This window comes from Coenobita brevimanus, chromosome 18, assembly GCF_032717465.1.
Source record: "Coenobita brevimanus isolate Jiangsu-jjx chromosome 18, ASM3271746v2, whole genome shotgun sequence".
Lineage (NCBI taxonomy): Eukaryota > Metazoa > Arthropoda > Malacostraca > Decapoda > Coenobitidae > Coenobita > Coenobita brevimanus.
In genome coordinates, this window is record NC_136971.1 from 32,604,517 (window position 1) to 32,626,600 (window position 22,084).

Sequence of the window (22,084 nt, forward strand, 5' to 3'; positions counted from 1 at the left end):
GGGTGGATGGAAAGCTGATGACAGGGAGAGCTGGAGCTTCCGTGTCATCAACCCTCAGGACTGGTTCCTGACCATACCCCTTTACTGAAATTTTTCAATGTTTCAGTAACACAGAGAGTAGGTAAGCATGCTTTCCAGTATAAGTTTCTCTGACTGTCAACACCTATCTACTTGCACAGTACACACTACCTTTCCTCTTCAAAATTAGAAAAGATGGCGACAATTGACCAGGCCATGGAGTCCCCGTGTTCTAGTGTCTGACATTTTTTTCAACATTGGAGCATCTCTCTCGCTACTGTACACATTATATTATTCATATTTAGAGAAAATGTGTTGTAGCGTTGAGATAAAAGTCCAAATACCACTTTGGTGTAGTGTGGTGTGGGAACGAAATGAACACTAGATTTTGCAGAGCCCAGCATTCTCTATCATAAACAACGAGGGTAAAGGGAAGGCAATAGAGAAATATGAACTGTATATATGTTTAAAGTCTTGGGGGAAATATTTACCCTGTTGGTATACTTTAATGTAATCAATACTACTTTACTGAGGTGTATAATGTGCATGATAAAGTTGTCATGCTTCTATTCATGTATAAATCCCGGTTGTCTGTGGGGCTCGGCACCTCTGAATATGTTGACCTCAACGCCACTCCCAGAGGGAACACCGGCCAGCTAGGGCAGAACGCACTTATCATTCAAACGAGAGGGACATATACTCTGGGCTCTCTCTGTGTCATAGTTGTATCTTTCTGTGGCAAATAAAGAGGGATAAATCTGCACAGTTTTCAGTTCACCTGCACATGCTACCTACCTCTACAATTCTTGCAACAGGATTTACACCGATTCCCACCATCTCCAGTGTGTGAGAAAGACATTTGGTGGAGAGTGTCAGCCGGAAATGACTTCGATCAGGCGGATCATTATTAACCTTGCTTGGAGTAGTGGGGTCATGTCTAAGCTGATATATAATTGGTGATCAGCTGTGGGGTTCCAATAAGCTGATATATTAGTGACCTGTTGAGGAATTCATACAAACCGACACATAACATTGGTGTTCACTGCTGGGATATGAAAAGGTGCTAAAGGGATTTGTGCAGTGAAAAACCCTTGCAACCACTTGTGATCCTGCAGGTGATACAGAAAATCTTACTCTCCAGTTGCAGAGGGACTAATTGCAGAGCAAGTAAGTGGAGCAGATATATCAGAGTAATTAATCTCGTTCTCTCTATCATTGCCCTAGAGAGATATCTCTACCTTCAAGCGCAAGCTGGCAATTATCTAGCTCTGGTGTGCAAGATATCGGCTCACCGAGGCCAGTGCAGTGAAGGGTGGTATCGTCTAGATACATCTGGCAATTCTGGGTGCGGAGGCTGGAGTGAGGCAGGGGCGTGTGTGGTGTGTGGTGGGATGTGTGGCACGGTGCGGCGTCTCGCAGTTACCTGAGGACCAGCGTGGGGAGAGGATCATCGTGTGGTTGGAGAAGAAACCTGGCAGAATGTGTGGACTTGCAATACGAATCTACAGGGAACTTCAGCATCATATGACACCTAGGTAGTGTACATGCACAGTGAACCTTCAGACACAATTTTTAAGCAGCACATGTTAGTTAGGTAATGTATGTAAAAATAAAGGTTTCTCAGTTTCCCCTAAATAGATACATTTTCTGTACATCTTGTCTGTGTTCCATTCTTTATTGATAAAAGTCATAACTAATCTATTTGTGTCAGTTTAATTTTTCCTGTGACTGGGAAGGGAATAAATTCTGACAAGGTTAGTTGGATACAGTGAAGAAGTGGGGACGAAAATTAAGGGAAAATTCAGACAAACCAACCACGATGGAAAGTGAATCAGACTCAGAATTTTATGAATGGATTGAGACTTTGGACTGAGACTTTGCTTAAGAATATCCAAACTTTACGTAGTAAGGGACATATTGGGGTTGAAGATAGTCAGGACACTTCTGAGGAACTGGATAGTGATGACTTGAACACTTTACATTTGCGTTCTGGTCGTTCTTATTCTGCAGTTCCTGATGGTTCAGTTAGGTCCAAAATGGCCACTAGTCTTGTTAATAAGGGTACTCCTAGCGAAGAGACTGGGGATGTTGAACAGGCTACAACAGCACCCGTGGTCACTCAGGATACTCAAGGTCCAATAATCTCTGCTAGCTGTGCAACCACTCACACACCCACTTACACCTCAGGCATGTTCAGTTCACCATTAACCTTTGGACAACAGCAAGGACAAGACCATTTATTTGCCAATGTTCCTTATGCTAATCCATGGGCCATGAGTACTAACAGTATTGGGATGCATACCCAGGATCCTTGTGCTAATCCATGGGGCATGAATACCAACAGTATTGGCATGCAAACCAAGGATCCTTCTGCTAATCCATGGGGCATGAATACCAACAGTATTGGCATGCAAACCCAGGATCCTTCTGCTAATCCATGGGGCATGAATACCAACAGTATTGGCATGCACACTCAGGTGAATTTTCCTTCTGCATGGCAGGAACCTAATATGGCAACCACTTATCTTAACCAGGCCAAGACTAAAAAGCCAAAGGTACACCGATGGTGTGTTATCCATGGGCGGTGTCCTCATTCTACGGACTATTGCCCAATTGTTCTTGCCAATCGGGAAAAACTGGGCAACCAGGTTAATTCATGAAAAACTCAGGGCCGCATGCAGAAGTAAAAAAAATCATACACACGTATGCCAAGGAGTCATCAAGGCTCAAGTTATGTACTGGTGGCAATGGACCATTTTTCGTGATTCACTGTTTTAGCACCTTTACAGATGAAAACTGCATAGGAGGTGGTGCACGCTTTTATAACCTCAATGATATATCCATACTCTACACCCAAGGTATTGCTCAGCGATAATGGCAATGAATTTTGTAACCAAGTGTTACAGGAAATCTGTCGTACATATGGGGTAAGGCAAGTCTTTGTTACGCCTTACAGTCCCAAGAGCAATGGCCTGGTGGAGAGGACAAACAGGAAGATACTGGAAGTCTTGAGACCAGCGATAAACTCACAAGAGGACTGGCAAGATGGGTTACCACATGTAGCAGCAGCCATCAACTCCTCAGAAAATTTGTCAATGGGGAAATCTCCTCATTATATCCTTTATGGAGAGGAAAAGGTGTTACCCTACGATTTACTGGATGGACCTCCTACCCCAGTGTATAATCAAGAAAATTATGCCAATGTCCAGCTTGCAAAGTTCCAATGCATACATAGTGAAGTACGAAACAGATTAAAAGCCTCAAGAGTGGAGATGATGGTGAAACAACACAAAGGTAGTCAAGAAAAGACGTTGGAGATAGACCAGAAGGTTATGATCAACAACCCTGAGAGAACTTCCAAGCTCAGACCTAAGTTCCGCGGACCATATACCATTGTGGAACACGCATGGACATACTTATCGAATAAGGGATGATGCTAACGGAACTCAGGAGGCAGTACATGCTGACAGGATCAAACCAATAAGTCAAGAGATAAGCCTAACTAACCAATCGTCTGATGCGTTGTCCCCTCTGTCTTCATCGCAGTCTATATCGTTGTCCGTACCTGCCCCTAAACAAGGGTATCGTAGCAAGCTACGATCCCACAGTAAGAGCGATTAAGAAAGTATCTTCTCTTACAAACTGTGGCTTGTACTCCTCTCGCGTTGCTTGGAGTGGACCTATGGAACGACTTCGAACACGGACACGACTGTGTTTACGCCAGGAGCACTGAAGAGCCCACTTGGAGAGGTAGTGGTAGAAGAGGATGCAGTATCCATCTACTATCCAATGGAAGGATATCTCCAAGCTCCAGATACTGTTAAAGAGGTCTCTAAGGGATTGTTTCACCTCAGACAGCAACTGTCAGAAGTCGGCAAGTTATTTAACCGACGTCCACAGTTGACGACCTCGGACAGTGAAGCTTTGGTACAAACCTTGCATGGTATAACCGAGTTTCACACTAGACATAAAGATAGGCTCACAGACAGGCTTATTAAATTGTATGTCGTTTTACCTAATGCAAATTCTGATCTTTCCAAGCATGTCCATGCATGTACTAAGAGAGGACTTGTGGATCTCAAAAGCTTTTTGGTACAACGCTAGACAAGGACGTAATGCAATTGGGTAGACAGATGCATGATTTGACATTGGCAGCTAAGGTGAATAACAGGCTAATTGTACACATGTATGAACAGTTAGGTGAGTTCACTAACAAAGGTAATGAGATAATTAAGACTACCAACCGCCTCATAGAAGTTGTGAACAACATCCAAACCAACTTACCAACCCTGAAACTTAGTGTTAATCGCTGAGTATTTACATGCTCTCGACGAGTCAACCACTGTTTTGGAGTCTCATGCAGCCAATATGGTGGACGGCTTAATTGATGCGACTTTGAATAGGGTTAATGCTTTATTGGTTCCTACTCACATTTTGATCAGTGCTCTTGATATAGCTATGGTGAAGTATGAATTTAAGCCACTTTTTGGTATGAGTCAACTGGAATATTATTACCCATTGTTAAAGGCCATGTTGACCCATGATGGCATCCTGATATTGGTACCTATGAGGAATGCTGTAACATACTATGAATGCCGGTTCATTCCTTTCCCTTTTGCTACTAGTAATAATACACTTGTCATTCTGAATGAGGTACTAGTTGTGTCGGATGACAAATTGTATATAGAAGAAACGACTGTGGATGAATATGAGAAGTGTAAGGCCTCATTTCTTGATCTCCATGTGTGTCCTGCTTTCCATTTTGTTTTCATTCCATCAGGGGTAGAGAAGTGTAAGATGACCTTGTTGGACACAAACACTTCCTCTGCACTGCAACATTGCACTTTCCAACCTATTCAGTTGAAGTCAGTTTTCCATGCTCATGTACTGTACATGCGAAACAATACTTCTTCTTTCCTGAGACAGAGGACGTAACACTCACATGTGCCTCACAAAACTAGTTCCTTACGGTAAAGGGTTACTATGTTGCACCCGATTAGTGTGAGTTGCACAGTAAAGAGATAGCAGTTCTACCTAACAAGCACCATCTAGGCTTGTTGGTGAACTTCTTATCCCAGTTACGACCCCTTTTACCTTCATTCATTGTTTCTACCTTGAATGTGAACAGGCTGTCTCATGTGCTCAAAGAGATACAGTTCCTCACCCACCTGAACATGACTGATTTAGAACCATATGAACTGTCCTATCTCCCTTCACACCTTTCTCCTTCCTATTTTGGTCCTGGCATTGGTCTTCTACTTATTGTGGTCTTGTCCTGTGTTTGTGTTTGGGGCAACTATCTACGAGGCCGAATGAGAAACCCGCTAAAACCACGGGTCCGTACTCGAGGATCGCAAGTGGACTTGCCTGCATAGTTAGCTACCCTACAGATTGGTTAGGCTACACGGTAGTTAGGACAACATTGTCGATGGGGACGTCGAAAAGTTGTGGCCGAGCAATGTTCTAGTGTCTGACATTTTTTTCGACATTCGAGCATCTCTCTCGCTACTGTACATATTATATTATTCATATTTAGAGAAAATGTGTTGTAGCGTTGAGATAAAAGTCCAAATACCGCTTTAGTGTAGTGTGGTGTGGGAACAAAATGAGCACTAGATTTTGCAGAGCCCAGCATTCTCTATCATAAACAACGAGGATAATGGGAAGGTGATAGAGAAATATGAATTGTATATATGTTTATTCTTGGGGGAAATATTTACCCTGTTGGTATACTTTAATATAATCAATAATACATTACTGAGGTGTATAATGTGCATGGTAAAGTTGTCATGCTTCTATTCATGTATAAATCCCAGTTGTTTGTGGGGTTCGGCACCTCTGAATATGTTGACCTCAGCGCCACTCCCAGAGGGGACACTGGCCAGCTAGGGCAGAACGCACTTATCATTCAAACGAGAGGGACGTATATACTCTGGGTTCTCTCTGTGTCATAGTTGTATCTTTCTGTGGCAAATAAAGAGAGATAAATCTGCTCTGTTTTCAGTTCACCAGCACACGCTACCTACCTCCACAATTCTTGCAACAGGATTTACACCGATTCTCACCATCTCCAGTGTGTGAGAAAGACATTTGGTGGAGAGTGTCAGCCAGAAGTGACTTCGACCAGGCGGAACATTATTAACCTTGCTTGGAACAGTGAGGTCATGTCTAAGCTGATACATTGGTGATCAGCTGTGGGGTTCCAATAAGATGATATATTAGTGACCAGTTGAGGAATTCATACAAACCGACACACCCGGGGGGGGGGGAAGGGAGCATAAATGCCCTCACCATCTGCCCCTCTCCTGGTGACAACTCGACGACTCAACGAGCTGCCTGGAACCACTGTCTGACTTACTTCTTATTTCTGCAACATTCGCGGCCTTTCCTTTAACTTTCACTCTGTTAGGCACCACCTCTCCACCTCTAAACCTCACCTTCCCTTCCTAGCTGAGATTCACCTGCCTGGGGCAACTAATAGAAAACTCTTTTCCGTATCTTCCTACTTTCTCTGTACTCATTTCAAAGCCAAAGGTAGCTGTTGTGTATATGTACACAATGACTTATGTTACTCTCGTGTTCCTGAACTTGGTTCTTCTGAATTCTCTACTCTCTGGCTTCTTCTTTCTTGTCATTCCCTGACTAAATATATTTGCACTGTTCTACTGACTTTGAAAAATTCTTTGACTATCTTACTTTTGAGATGGAACACATTCTATCCATTTCTCCTTTCTCTAAAACCTCCATTCAAGGAGATTTCCATGTTCACCACCAGCTTTGGCTCTCCTCTACTTTCACTGATCCAATTGGTGAACAAGCCTACATTTTTTCTATCCTTAATGACCTAGAGCAGCTTTTATACCACCTTACCCATATCCCTGACCACCTTGGAGAGAGCTCCAACATACTTGACCTCTTCCTTACGACTAATCCTTCTGCTTACACTGTTAATCTTTCCTCTCCATTGGGCTCCTTCAATCCCAACCTTATTACCTTAACCTGTCCTATCGCTCTGGTGCAGCCTGTGGACCCTCCAAAGAAACATCGATTCTGGCACTTTGGAATTGCAGATTGGGAAGCTTTCATGCAGTACTTCTTTGATTTTACCTGGAATGATTATTGCTTCCATGGCCGGGAGCCATCTGAGTGTCCCATATGTATTACGGATGTTATTCTCTAGGGTATGGAAGCATACATTCCCTTCTCATATCCTTTGACTAATGCAAGAAAGCCTTGGTTTAATCACGCTTGTTCTAATGCTGTTCAAAACAAGGAGAGGGCCTATAAAAGATACCGGAGCCAACCTACCCCTGAATCACATCTTTTTTATGTTTCTGCCTGGAATTGTGCTAAGTCTGTTCTTCGCTCTGCTAAAAATAATTTCATCCATACTAAATGCTCTCAACTCTCCAACTCGAATTCTTCCTGCTCCTTCTGGCACCTTGCCAATAACCTTTCTAACAACTTTACCTCATCATCTTTCCCTCCTCTTTTCTACTCTGACGGCTCTGTAGCTATTCCTTCTATTGATAAAGCAAATCTCTTCGCTCAGACTTTATTCTCCAATTACACCTTAAATGATTCCGGTGTTGTTCCTCCTTCACTTCCCCCTCTGACTTCCTCATGGTTGACATAAAAATATCTTAGCTGATGTATTTTCTGCCATCATTGGCCTCAGTACTACAAAGCATATGGGCCTGATGGAGTCCCTCCTGTTGTCTTCAAGAACTATGCTTACACCCTGCCTACACCCTGTCTAGGTAAACTCTTTCGCCTTTGTCAGTCAACTTGTACCTTTCCTTCTTGCTGGAAGTTTGCTCTCATTCAGCCAGTCCCAAAGAAGGGTGACCATTCCCAACTCTCTCCACACTCACCACAAAGCCAGCAAGAAAACAGGACGTGTGTGCTGGGCGGTCCCCAGACCCTGTCTTTCCCCTTCCTTTTTTTTTTTAGTCAGCCCACACCCCACTGACAGGGCCAATGTATGGCCCAGCCTTCACTATAGGTGAAGAGAATCCTTGAACGAACGAACGAACCCAACGCTCTGACTAACACCCAATTGCTTTAACATCCTGTGTCTCAAAAGTTTTTGAGTCATTTCTTAACCCTTTAACTGCGGTTGTCATTCCAGAATGACGTTGCAAAAACTGGACCAAACCGCGGGTGTCATTCTCGAATGTTTGTGAATATTTTGAATACCCCGAGTTTTTTCCGTGCGCCAATTGTTTCAAGGGAGAGTAGCTATTAAGTTCTTTCACTCCAGCCGACCCCCACCTCCCTCTTCCCCCCCCTGGGGCCCCACCTCCCACCCCCTGGGCCCCCCACCCCACCCCGGACCAAACACGCATCAGTATCTGTCCAGCTGTGTGAGTGACAACACTGCTGATGTGATAGTGAAGTGCAGGCAATTACAGTGCCTTTTACCTGCCTCAGTGAACACAGAGTGGGTGTTTATCGTATGTGCAGTGTTCTTATATGTTTATAGTATTATTATCAGAATGAGGTTGGCATTTGGTAATGGTGTGTGAGCGAAAAATAGTGATTACAACACAGCTGATATGGCAGTGAAGTGCGGGCAATTACAGTGCCTTTTACCTGCCTCAGTGAACACAGAGTGGGTGTTTATCGTATGTGCAGTGTTCATATATGTTTATAGTATTATTATCAGAATGAGGTTGGCATTTAGTAATGGTGTGTGAGCAAAAATAGTGATTACAACACCGCTGATGTGGCAGTGAAGTGCGGGTAATTACAGTGCCTTTTACCTGCCTCAGTGAACACAGAGTGGGTGTTTATCGTATGTGCAGTGTTCATATATGTTTATAGTATTATTATCAGAATGAGGTTGGCATTTGGTAATGGTGTATGAGCGAAGGTAATGGTGTGAGCGAAAAATAGTGATTTTACACCCCTCACTTCTAACGGCACTGCCCGTCCTGTGAAAGTCAACAAAGTCATGAAACCTACATCAATGGAAAGCTGAAGGCTAGTACTTTCTAATGGTACCTTATTTTTTTCTCTAGCTTTATTCTGTGCAGAGTTATTAAGGTTTAAAGGTTTGTTTACATTTGGCTGAAACCCCCGCGGGAGAGGACAGTCAGGCCAAAACAATACCCGCGGTTAAAGGGTTAGAAAAATTTAAAGCATCTTTCCTATCACAACCTTCTTGTCTGATCGTTAGTATGGGTACTATAAGGAATGCCCCACTGGCGATCTTCGCATCTATCTTTCAGACTCCTGGTCATTCTCCTTTCGGGACTTTGGCAAAAGCTTTGCCATTGCACTTGACATCTCAAAGGCTTCTGATCGAGTCTGGCATAAATCTTTAACCCGTTAACTGCTCTATACAGCCTGGGCTGTTCCGAGTGTGACTGCTCAATACAGCCCTGGCCGCGCAGGTGAATTTCGAATATAGTGCCATGGTGACCAAGGCCGACCCATGCAAGCATGTTTGAGCATTCAAAGCTGAAACCGAAACAGAAACCGAAAAGAAAATGAAAACCATACATTCCAATAGGGAATCAGACACTTCGATGTTCATCCATGGGTTTACCCAGGTAAATATTGAGCTAATATTTCGGTACTATATACTTTAGCATGTGTTCTCTCAATTCCTAAGACAAAACTTGGCCTTTGGGAAATTTCATTTTTACCCCCTATGTCTGCACACCATGGACACATCCAAAAAACTACCACGCGCAGTTAACGGGTTAATTTCCAAACTGACCTCTTACGGTTTCTCTCCTTCTATCTGTGCCTTCATCAATAGCTTCCTTTCTGGTCATTCTATAGCTGCTGTTGTAGACGGCCATCGTTCTTCTCCTAGACCTGTCAACAATTGTGTTCCTCAGGCCTCTGTCCTATCACCAGCTCTCTTCCTTTTATTCATCAATGACCTTCTGAGCTGTACATCTAACCCTATCCACTCGTATGCTGATGATTCCACCTTTCACATTTCCATTTGGTTCCTGCAATGTCCATCTCAGCAGTTACTTCAACAAACAAGGGATGAGGCTATGGCACACCTAATGTCTGACTTGGCTTGTATCTCTGCCTGGGGTAAAAATAAGCTTGTTGTTTTTAATACATCAAAGACTCAGTTCTTACAGATATCAGCCCGCACAAAATCTTCCACAGGAGTATCCACAAATTTTAATAATATTCAGCTCAATCCTGCATCATCCTTGAACATGGCTGGGGTTTCATTCACTCGGGACTTATCTTGGAAAGATCATATTACAGTATATCTCTTGTAAAATCTGCTTCCAAGTGATTAGGTGTGATAAGCCGACTCAATACCTTCTTTACCCGTGCATAGTTGTTGACTTTATAAACGGGTTTTATTCACCCCTGCGTGGAGAACAACTCCCATATGTGTGGAGGCTTCCCACATACAGCTTTTCTCAATAAGATGGAGTCAAAGGCTTTTCGACTCATTAACTCTCCTCCTTTTACTGGCTCCCTCCAACCTTTGTCTCTTCACCGCAATGTTGCATCTTTATCTCTTTTCTATCGCTGCTTCATTGTACTGCTCCTTTGAACTGTCTGCTTGCATCTGTCCACGTCTACGACCGGTGCGTAGCAGGCGTCTAGCAAACAATCTCTCATCCCTTTTCTGTCCAACTCTCTAATGCAAGAGGTAACCGTTACTCCCAGTCCTTCGTTTATGCAACATGTCAGCTCTGGAACTGTCTCCCTCTGTCTGTATTTCCTACTTCCTATGATCTCCAGTCTTTGAAACGCAGTGTGTCCAGGCATCTAGAACTGAACGGATCTTGAATCTGGCTTTCCTTTGTATTTTTTTTTTTTTTTTTTATGGAACGGTTTGCGGGCTCCTGGCCTCTGGTTCCTTCTTCCTTGCATAAAAAAAAAAAAAAATCGACTCTCCGCTCTCCTCTCCTGATTTTTATTTTCCCACCTCCTCTCTCCTTGCCTCTCGCTTTATTCCCCTCCCCCCCCCTCCTTCTCTCCCTGCTCTCCTCTCCTGATTTTTTTCCCACCTCCTCTCTCCTTCCTTCTCGCTTTATTCACCTTCCCCCCCCCCTCTCTCTCTATTGTCACTGGTGTGGTTACCCAGTAGAGTAGGAGATGGGGCACAATGGAAATGGATGAAAGTGGAAGAAGTTCGGGAGGGAGATAAGTCGCCGAGATCACTAAATGATTTCTGGAGCCTCCGTGTTTACCACTCTAGGCATCTTTATCTGTCCTGTGACACCTGAGTTGGGGAAATTATTTTTTTCACTATTTTTCTGGTATTCACATTATTTACGTAGCTGTAAGAAAGGCCTTTGTTCCACATAAAGAAACAGATAAGATCATTAAATTATATTGCGTGTTTTTCTGTTTCTGGGCAGAATAGCATCCCATGAATTTTTCATATACAATGCAGGAGCGACCTTGAGCGTTACAATGTGCTTGACAGAGCGGGCATGACGTACCCACAGCAGAAGCTAATGAGGGTGTTCTTCGATGACTGACCAGCTTCACTTTAACAACCCTTAACTGGCTGAGAGTTAGGATGTGGTAGCATTTAATGGGTAGTATAATATCGTAGTTGTCGCCGAGCTTTTCCAAAAGTGTGTCAGATTGTAGGGATTTTAAGAAGGAGAGAATGTTCACTGTACTTGTCGTGGATGGCAGGAAAAAGATAAAGATGAATCTGGGGCTTGATTGCAGTTTATTTCTTCAGAGGGAGTATCTCACAAGAGCAGTACTGAGGCAAGAGCGGTTTTATGCTTGCCAACTCCATGCGCTCTGTTCCTGCCTCTATTCACAATCTCTCTCTCTCTCTCTCTCTCTCTCTCTCTCTCTCTCTCTCTCTCTCTCTCTCTCCTTCTGCCCTGTCTCTCCCATTTCCCCTGTATATGACTGATTGTGTCACGTGTAAGGGCACGGGTGTATGGAACTTTCCAAACCTGGGGAGTTTCCATCGGGCGTCACACTGTGAACATAAGAACATAAGAAGAGAGGATACCTGCAGTTGGCCGGTTGGCCCATGCTAGGCAGCTCCTAGAAGAGTAACTGAACTACTAGAATGAGATAAGGGCAGCAAAGAAGAAGGCTCTCCCTCGCCCTCCAGACCCTCCAGCCGAAGCCGGCAGGAAAAAGTCAGAAAGAACACCACGCAGTATAGAAAAACTGGCATGGACATTTTATAGGAAAGTGTGAAAGGATAATAGAGACTATGGTAGTGTAAAATGAAAAGGAAAAAGTATGAATTAGTATTGGTTATAAGATTTTCTTTTTTCTATACCCACCCCTTATTTGTCATATGCTTATCTTGCTTATGCCTGAAACTCTCAATGGAAGAGGCGCAACTACTTTGCTAGGTAGCTTATTCCATTCGTCTACTACTTTGTTACCAAACCAATTTCTACCTATTTCCTTATTGAAACGGAATTTTTCTAGTTTGAAACCATTATGCCTAGTTCTATCCTGTATGCTCACTTTAAGTACCTTGCTAATATCTCCCTTATTTATACCCTTCATCCACTTAAACACCTCAATTAAGTCTCCTCTTACTCTACGCCTCTCTAGCGAATGCAGACTTAGTCTTTTCAGTCTGTCTTCATATGACAGGTTCTGAACATCATGTATCATTTTTGTCATTCTTCTCTGTACATTTTATAACGAGTTAATATCCATTCTATAGTAAGGACACCAGAATTGTACTGCGTATTCTAAGTGTGGCCTTACTAATGCTAGGTAAAGTTGCAGTATTACTTTTGATGACCTGTTGCTCACGGTTCTCGAAATAAATCCTAGGACCCTCTTTGCTTTATTTCTCGCATTAATACACTGTTGCCTTGGTTTCAGGTCGTTACTAACCATAACTCCTAGATCTTTTTCGCATTCCGATTTGCTAATTTCTTTTTTATCTAAGCTGTATTTAGTATCTCCAGTGGTCTTGCCTACGTTAAGTACTTTACAGTTTTCAGTGTTAAAATACATTTGCCAAGTTTTAGACCATTTGGACAAGGTATCGAGGTCTTTTTGTAAGTTACGGCAATCGTCAGTTGAGTTAATGATACGCCCTATTTTCGTATCGTCGGCAAATTTGCTGATGCTGCTATTGACTCCTAAGTCTAGATCATTTATATATATAATAGATAATAAGGGACCGAGTACTGAAACCTGTGGTACACCACTAGTTACTAATCCCCAGTTCGATTTAGTTCCATTTATTAATACTCTCTGCTTTCATCCTTTCAGCCAGGATTTTATCCATTTTAAGATATCGCCGTCTATACCGTGTGCTCGAACCTTTCTAACTAAGCTTTCTTGTAGGACCCTATCAAAAGCTTTACTAAAGTCCAGATAAATAACATCGTAAGCTTTATCGCTATCTACTGCCTCATAGACCTCCGAGTAGAATGACAAGAAGTTTGTGAGGCAGGATCGTCCTTGCCTGAATCCGTGCCGACTTTCGTTTTTAAGATTAAATCTTTCTAAGTGTTCTCTAATCTTATTTGCCAAATTTGACTCTAACATTTTCCCTACTATTGACGTTAGACTTATCGGACGATAATTCGACGCAGCTGATTTATCACCCATTTTAAAGATGGGCACTACGTTTGCGGTCTTCCATGCCTCTGGAACTTCTCCTGAACTGAAAGAGTCATTAAATAAGAGTCATTAAATAAAAGTGGCTGACATAATTCTTCTTTGGTTTCTTTTATAATTTTTGCATATATTTTCTCTGGACCTGGCGATTTTTGATGTTTCAACTTATTAATTTCTTTCAATCCGTCCTCCTTACTAATGGTTATTTTACTAAGAATATTTTCCGTATTCTCATCGTAACTATTTGCTGCTTGAGGAACCAAGTCTAGATTTTCCTTGGCGAATACTGATATGAAATAATTATTTAGGATGGAGCACATTTCTTTATCTTCACTGGTAATGTAAACTCTGTTCTGACTGGTCCTATCCTATCATTATTTTTCGTACGGTACATTTGATAAAAACCCTTAGGGTTTTCTTTTGATTCATTAGCAACCTTAATTTCATAACTTCTCTTTGCTTTTAGTATCTCCCTCTTTACCTCTCTATTTAAAATCGCATACCGGTTACGCAAGTGTTCCTCTCCACATTTTATTTTTCTATATAGTCCTTTCCTTTGGCCTATGAGAGATTTTAATCTGTTGTTTAACCATCTTGGTTCTGAATTATTCGTTCTAAACGGTTTTGAAGGGATATATCTATCTTGGCCTCCGTGTATTATATTTACTAACTCGTTATATTTCTCACTGGTCGAACGTCTGCTTGGTACTGGAGCTAAGTTAATCCCCGTCACCTCGACTACACTCCCATCTACCACCTCACCTTCCAAAGACACCTGGAGCACATTCCCACGTGTTTCCTGCCCCTCGCCTATGACCTGGGGTTCCCCACTGACCTGGCATTCCCTCAAATAGCTAATCTCCCTGTGGAATACCGTTCGAAAATAAGCTCTTCATCCATCGAAATCTCCTAGGTGAAAATTAGGAAAGGTGGAGGTATTTTCGGTGGAACAGACATCCCAAATAAATCTAAACTTAATTTCTTCATGATTGCTATTACCAAGTCGTCCACCAGCCTCTATATCACTAATGATATTTTGTTTATTAGCTAAAACCAAATCTAGTATATTATTACCTCTGATGGGCTCCCTGATATACTGATAAAGGAAATTATCCTGTACTACCTCTAGAAATTCCTCTGACTCTGCATCCCCTGTCTGATTTCTCCACTCTATCCTTGACAGATTTAGGTCCTCTACAATTAGTACTAAGCTGGACTGTGACGCTTTCCTAATTTCCTCCCAAAGGTATTTACTATCTGCGCTATTTAATTTTGGAGATCTGTAAATTGGTCCTAAGACTAATTTCTCCCTATTGTTACTAATTTCAACCCAGACACTTTCTGTGTCCCTATTTACTTTAATGTCTGCTTTGTTGTAACAGTTTAATTAATCCTTTACATAAATAGCTACCCCACCCCCCTTTCTTCCCTGACGGTTTGACACAAAAATATTATAGTCTTTTATCTGATATCCAACTAAAAATTTTCGAGTGTCTGTATTCATCCAAGTTTCTCTGATAACGGCAATGTCTATTATTTCTGTACAAATTAAAGCCCTCAGTTCATCCATATTATTACGTAAACTCCGGCTGTTTGTGTAGTACACTTTCAGATTATTACGAGTAGTTTTTTTTTTTTTTTTAATGCGAGGAAGAAGGAACCAAAGGCCATGGCCCGCAGTAACAGTTCCCTCCAAGAGAAAAACAAAATACAAGAGAGAGCCAAATTCAAGATCCGATCATTTTGAGATGCCTGGACACACTGCGTTTGAAAGACTGGAGATCATAGGCAGCAGGAAATACAGACAGAGGGAGACAGTTCCATAGCTGACCTGTTGCATAAATGAAAGACTGGGAGTAACGGTTAACTCTTGGGATTTACTATTTTTTATTTCATTACTAACTGGGAAACTCTTTATTTACTAATATAAAAATTTTTTGTACTATCCCTTATCGCCCTTCTATCATCGCTTGTTCTGTCCTCTATCATCACCTGCTCAATCTGAGGTGCCTGAGTGGATGTATCTACACTAATGGTTGAACTTTAGTTCTTAATTTTGCAAGTCTTGATGCATGTATCCAAACATGGTAATAATGATTTCTGAGTGTAGTTGCTGTAACATCTTGTATGTCTACTTCTCAACCTCGAAAAAATCCCTCTAACTCTCTATGTATCATTCCGGCTAAAACAGTAACTCCCTGCCTGCTGAGTCCCATCTCAACTATTCAAGGCACTCCTTCCATAAAACCGGTCCCAGCTGTCTATGAAAGGTATTGCATTATCTTTGCAATACCTTTCAAGGTGGCAATTAAAACCTATTGCTCTGCTGACCACTTCCTCCCAACTCGCCACCTGGGTAAAACACCAAGCACTACAGGGGTTCCTCCCCTCTCCCTAACCTTCTCTAACATCAACTTATACTTCTGCCACAGTACCTCACTCTTACGGCTACTAATATCATTGCCTCCTACACTGAGGCACACAGTGGGTTTGTCACCACTATCCTTCACTATATTTGAAATTTTCTCTATCACATTAGTCACCCTGGCCCCTGGAAGACACACATGTTTATTGACTGGTGTATACATGGCTCTGTTAAGATATCTCACCTGTGAGTCCCCAACAACGGCAACATTTTTCTTACCTTTCTTGTTCTCACTATACTTACCTGCATGGGAAGGTCTCTCATCGTCCTTCTTCTCAACTTCCCTCTCTGCCTTCCCTTCACATTCGTCCCGTAGTGCGTCGAATGTATTTGTGGTCTTAATTTCCGATTGTTTTTTAAGGGTGAACTTCGTTGCACCCTTATGGACCAGTGTCCAACCGTCAACCTTTTTCTCTCTCTCCTCCAACATCTCCTCCAACAATTCCCTCATTTGTGACTTCTCTTTCCTGAGAATCTGTACCTCCCGCTTCAATTCAAGAAGCTCTTCCTTTAACTGAAGGTATTCTTTCTCAAATCCTGCAGCAGAGACACAGCTTTCCATAGAGGACTCCATCACGCACAAATTCACAGGGGTATCACAGGCCACTACAGCACACTAGCACAACATTATCATAGGTCAGTAGCACAACACTGTCACAGGTCACTAGCACATCACTATCACAGGTCACTATCGCAGTTCACTACAACACACAAGCACAACATTATCATAGATCACAGCTAGCTAAATCAGTTACGCCAGGAGACGTCCGAACAGACTGACCTCACGAGAGTGACTAACTGACCTCACGAGAGTGACTGACTGACCTCACGAGTGCTGTGTGTTTAATTCCCAACTACAGAATGTGCAGTGTTATTTACCCTAGCCCCCTTACTAAGGCACATCTTTCTTCTAATGTCCCTACCCCTGGGGGTAGCATTTTTTTTCAAGAATACTTCCCCAGTATCCCTGCTTCTCGTAAAAGGCGACTAAAAGGGTTGGCAAAGGGTTAGTGCCCCTCCCCGGAAAACAACTAACTAAAAAAACAAACCAAGCCTCGGACAAGGACTGACCAAACGATGACGACCCAGGACCGGACAAAGGACTTGATAATGGGTACATGGAATGTAAGAGGAGCGAATGATAAGGTGAAAGTGAGAGAGATTGTCCAGCTGCTTGAGGGTGCGAAAGTGGATGTATGTGGAATAACTGAAACAAAATGGAGAGGAGAAAGTGTGAGAGAATGGGAGTATGGATGGGGTATATGTGCAGGAGTAGGTAAGAATGAGAGGGCAAAGGAAGGAGTATGTATAGTTGTGAGTAAAAGATGGAAGAAGAGCATAAGACAGTATGGATCAGTTGGGTCAAGGATTGTGTGGGTAAAGTTGAAAGTTGGAATACAAATGTGGGCGATTGTGTGTGTGTATGCGCCAATGCAAGATCGTGCTAGAAGAGTGAGGGAAGAGTTCTGGACAAATGTGCAAGTGTGCATGGAAAAGTTTGGAAGGAATGAGAGAGTGTTTTTGATCGGTGATATGAATGGTAAAGTTGGGAATGTGAAGGTGGATGGAGTAATTGGTGAGTGGGGTGTGCCTGCTGAGATAGATGAGAATGGAAGTCCGTTAGTGGACATTTGTGCTGGGAGGGGGTTGGTGATAGCCAATACCCTCTTCAGGCATAAAATGATCCACAGGTATACATGGCGAGTGATGAGAAGGGTGGGTGGTGAACTGAATGAAAGGAAGGCAATGATTGATTATGTGTGTGTGGATGAAAGGATGCGAAGATGTGTGATGGATGCAAGAGCTTATAGCGGTTGGGGGAGTGGACTTTCTGACCACTACTTGGTGGTGGCCAGAATTAGGAATCAAGTAAGATGGAGGAATAGAAGAAGGGAAAGACGAGAGGAAGGAGTAGTTGCAAGGAGAGTGGAAAGGTTACAAGAGGATGAAAAAAAGGCAGAGTATAAGAGAGAAGTGGAGGAACGATTGGGCAAATATGAATTGGAGCAGATGGGAGATGTGGAAGGTGTGTGTGGAATATTTACAGAAGAAATATGTGCAGCATGTGGTGCGTGGAAGGATGAGAAGATGGAGGGGGGTGCAAGGAACAGCGTGGTAGACTGAAGAGGTGAGACAGGCTGTGGCACAAAAGAAGAAAGCACACAATGAATGGATGAGAAATAGGGGCATGGAAGAAGTTGAGAGGCGGAAGAGAGAGTTATATGTAGAAAGAATGAGAGAGGTGAAAAGATTAGTAAGAGAGAGTAAGAAGAGAGTGGATGAGGAATTTGGAAGGAATTTGAATGTAAAGTGGAGGGACTGTAAAAAATGTTCTGGAAAGAGGTGAAAAGAGTAAGACAGGGTGGAAGTGAAGTTAGCAGGGGAGTGAAAGATAAAAATGGTAGATTACTAGTGGAGAAGGGAGAAAAAGTGAGCAGATGGAGAGAACACTTTAAGGAATTGTTGAACATAGAGCATAATGCGAGTATAAGTGGCTGGGGAATGACTGGGAGAAGGAGGGAGGTGAGAAGATAGGAATAAATCAGTAGGATAGAAGTTGTGGAAGTAATGAAGAAAGTTAAATCGGGGAAAGCCCCAGGAATTGACGAAGTGTGTGGTGAAATGCTGAAGCACTGGGGAGAGATAGTAGTAGAATGGATGTGGAAGATGTGCAGATTGGCCTGGGAGGAAGGTAGAGTCCCGGAGGATTGGAAGTCAGGTATAAATTCCCTTTTACAAAGGAAAAGGGGAAAAAGAAGTGTGTGGTAATCATAGGGGCATTTGTCTTCTTAGTATAATAGGAAAAGTGTATGGTAGGATACTTATTGACAGAGTTAGAGAAAGAACAGAGAAATTAGTTGGAGAAGAACAGGGAGGCTTTAGGAAGGGAAGAGGTTGTGTAGATCAGATATTCATTCTTAGATCTTTAGTGGAAAAGTTTCTAGAGAAGGGAAAGAAGTTGTATGTGGCTTTCATGGATTTGGAGAAAGCATATGACAGGGTGGATAGACAAGGATTGTGGAAAGTATTAAGAATATATGGAGTAGATGGGAAGTTGTTGAATGCTGTGAAGAGTATGTACGATGGTGCGATGGCTGCAGTGCGTGTGGATGGTGAACTAAGTGAATTTTTCGCTTTGAAGGTTGGGTTGAAACAGGGATCTGTCATGTCTGCATGGTTGTTCAATCTGTACATGGATGGGGTAATAAAAGAGGTACAAGGTAGGGTAATGGATGTTGGAGTGGCCCTGGTGAGAGAGGATAGTGTTTGGAAACTCCCTCTACTGTTGTTTGCAGATGATACTGTGTTGTTGAGTGAAGACGAAGGGGAGCTGCAAGGCTTGGTGGATGAGTTTGGGAGAGTGTGTAAGAAACGGAATCTGAAGGTGAATGTAGGGAAGAGTAAAGTGATGATCTTTGAGAGAGGTGAAGTCAGTGAATGTACAGCGAGGTTGGATGGTGAGGAATTGGAAAATGTGAGTAGGTTTAAGTACTTGGGTAGTGTGATGAGTAAGGATGGAGGTTTGGAGGGTGAAATGCATGAAAGGGTACAGCAGGGAAGAAGGGTTGCTGATTCTTTGAAAGCAGTGATAAGAAACAGGGAAGTGAGCATGGAAGTGAAAAAGTTACTACATGACAGTATTGTGATACCAACTCTAACGTATGGAAGTGAAGCTTGAACGTTGTTGGAAGGACACAAGTCAAGAGTGAGAGCAGTGGAAATGAGTTATTTAAGAGGAGCCTGTGGAGTCACATGGAGAGACAGGCTGACGAATGAGGATGTAAAGGAGCGTTGTGGTGTGGATATGGATGTGATAGGAAGCGTTATGAGGAACACACTGAGGTGGTTTGGCCATGTGGAGAGGATGGAGGGTGAAAGACTGACGAAAAGAGTGTATGTGAGTGAGGTGTAGGGGGGAAGAGAGAGGTGGAGGCCGAGGATGAGATGGAGGGATGGGGTGGAGAGGTATATGAGAGAGGGGGGTGTGAGTTGGGAGCAGGGCAGTGAAATGCCGGGGGACAAGGCGACTTGGAGGCGATTTGTTTGTGGCCACCCCAAACGGGATTGAGGCGTCTGGCAATAGATAGATAGATAGAGATTCCTAGCTATTGTGTAGAACTAGCTATTATGCAGTGTGTTATGATATATTAGTGTCCTGACAGATGAAGAAGCTTCCTTTGTGTGTGATAGGCTGTAGATTATAATTAAGACGGAACACTGGCATGTTAACCCCTGCTGCACTGACTCTTATCAGCCTGATTACTTTCCCTGAGGCATTGTTTTAAGGCTTTTTTTTTTTTATTATTAAGTTGATTTTTTTTCATCAGATCAAGTGTGTCTGAGCTCGAACTCTTCATCGCGCCTCTTAGGTGGGTGGCGATAAGTTACCAGCATTATGGGAGCTAGATGGGCGTGAATCCACCACTGCTTGGCTAAAACGAGAAGTGAATAACTAAATATGTGGTATTTGGCAACTGTAGTTTGGCAGGGATTGGCAACAGCTCTGGAAGTGTAGAGGGAGACTCAGCGTTCCCATGGAAACTACTGACGCTTCCTCGTGCTTGAAATTATGGCGTGGAAACCCATCACCTCATATGAGGCCATCAGCACGGCCAGGGGTGGCCTGCATATTTCCTCATATGAGGCGATGAGCGTGGGAGGGGTTAAGTCTGAGGCGGAGTAACTACTGAATAAAAGGAAAAAACTAGCAAGAGACACTCATTTTATCACTAGACACATTCGGGACATACTTGACCACTGGACACATTCAGTCTTCTGTCAGACATACTGCAGAAATATTTCTCATCAGACACATTCCTGCAGACACACTCTTATATTTTGATTACAAAACACACTAAGCACCATTTCATCTTTTGATTTACCTCTCCATATGATACTTGTGTTTGGATTATATCATCAATGAGTTTTTTTAGCTCCTCAAGCTGTGAGTATGTAGCTTCCACTTGTTGTAATTTGGTTAGGAAAGAGAAATAACTAATTTTTACATCTGTGTTGTCAACCTATATGAATCCCCTTTTTGTAAATGAATCTATCTATCTGTCTATCTATCTATCTATCTATCTATCTATCTATCTATCTATATATATATATATATATATATATATATATATATATATATATATATATATTTAATGTTACAGTGTAAAGCAAAGTACAGTAAGTTAGTTTTCATGTGGTTTTGCCCTACCCTTCTGGTGACTGATGAAAGGTTAAAAGAGTGAAGGAAACTGATTCACCCAGCTTATATGCTCATACCAAAAGTGGCGACTTCGCCAGGACAGCTCCTTAGCATAATGTTGGAAACCTTGGCCAGATACACAGTGCTCACTCTTAACTAATTAACGAATAATCAGTAATCATGGGCCTAATGAATGATAGTGATGTCAGAGCATTTTTTAACTCTTAGCCTTCCCCAACACAGTGATAACACTCACAAGGTGTCAGCTCATATTGCTTGCCTAGGCCTTACAGTTGAGATATTCTGTCAAAGTCACGAAAACTAATTTACTTGATCTACTATTCAACACCATGTTTGGGTACTGTGTTAATACTGAGAATGAGTCCCCCATCGTTAGTCCTGAGCCACCTAGTCAGTGTGATACTGCACAAAATGTTGACCCTGAGGTTTTGGTTCCGGAGATACCTGCCCTCGTTGATTATTCTGCTCATGATACTGGTGACAAAGTGAAACTTGACCTAGCCAACATTAGGTTGAGAGAACTAGCAGTCCAAGCTCAAATGAGAGAACTAGAAATACAAGCTCAAATGAGACAAAACGAACTGGATCATGAAAACAGTCTAAGGCAGGCTGATGGTTCATCTTAACTTTATATTTCATCTGCCAGGGAATCTTTTTATGTTACCCGAAATATAAAGGTAGTAGCTCCCTTTAATGAACAAGATGTCACTAAGTACTTCCAAATGTTTCAAAAGGCAACTGGTCGTCTTTCTTGGCCAATAGACTCTTGGTCAGTATTGCTACAGAGTATTTGGAAAGGAAAGACTCAAGAGGCTTACCGTATATTTCTTAATCCCTTGATGAAAGTGCCGACTATG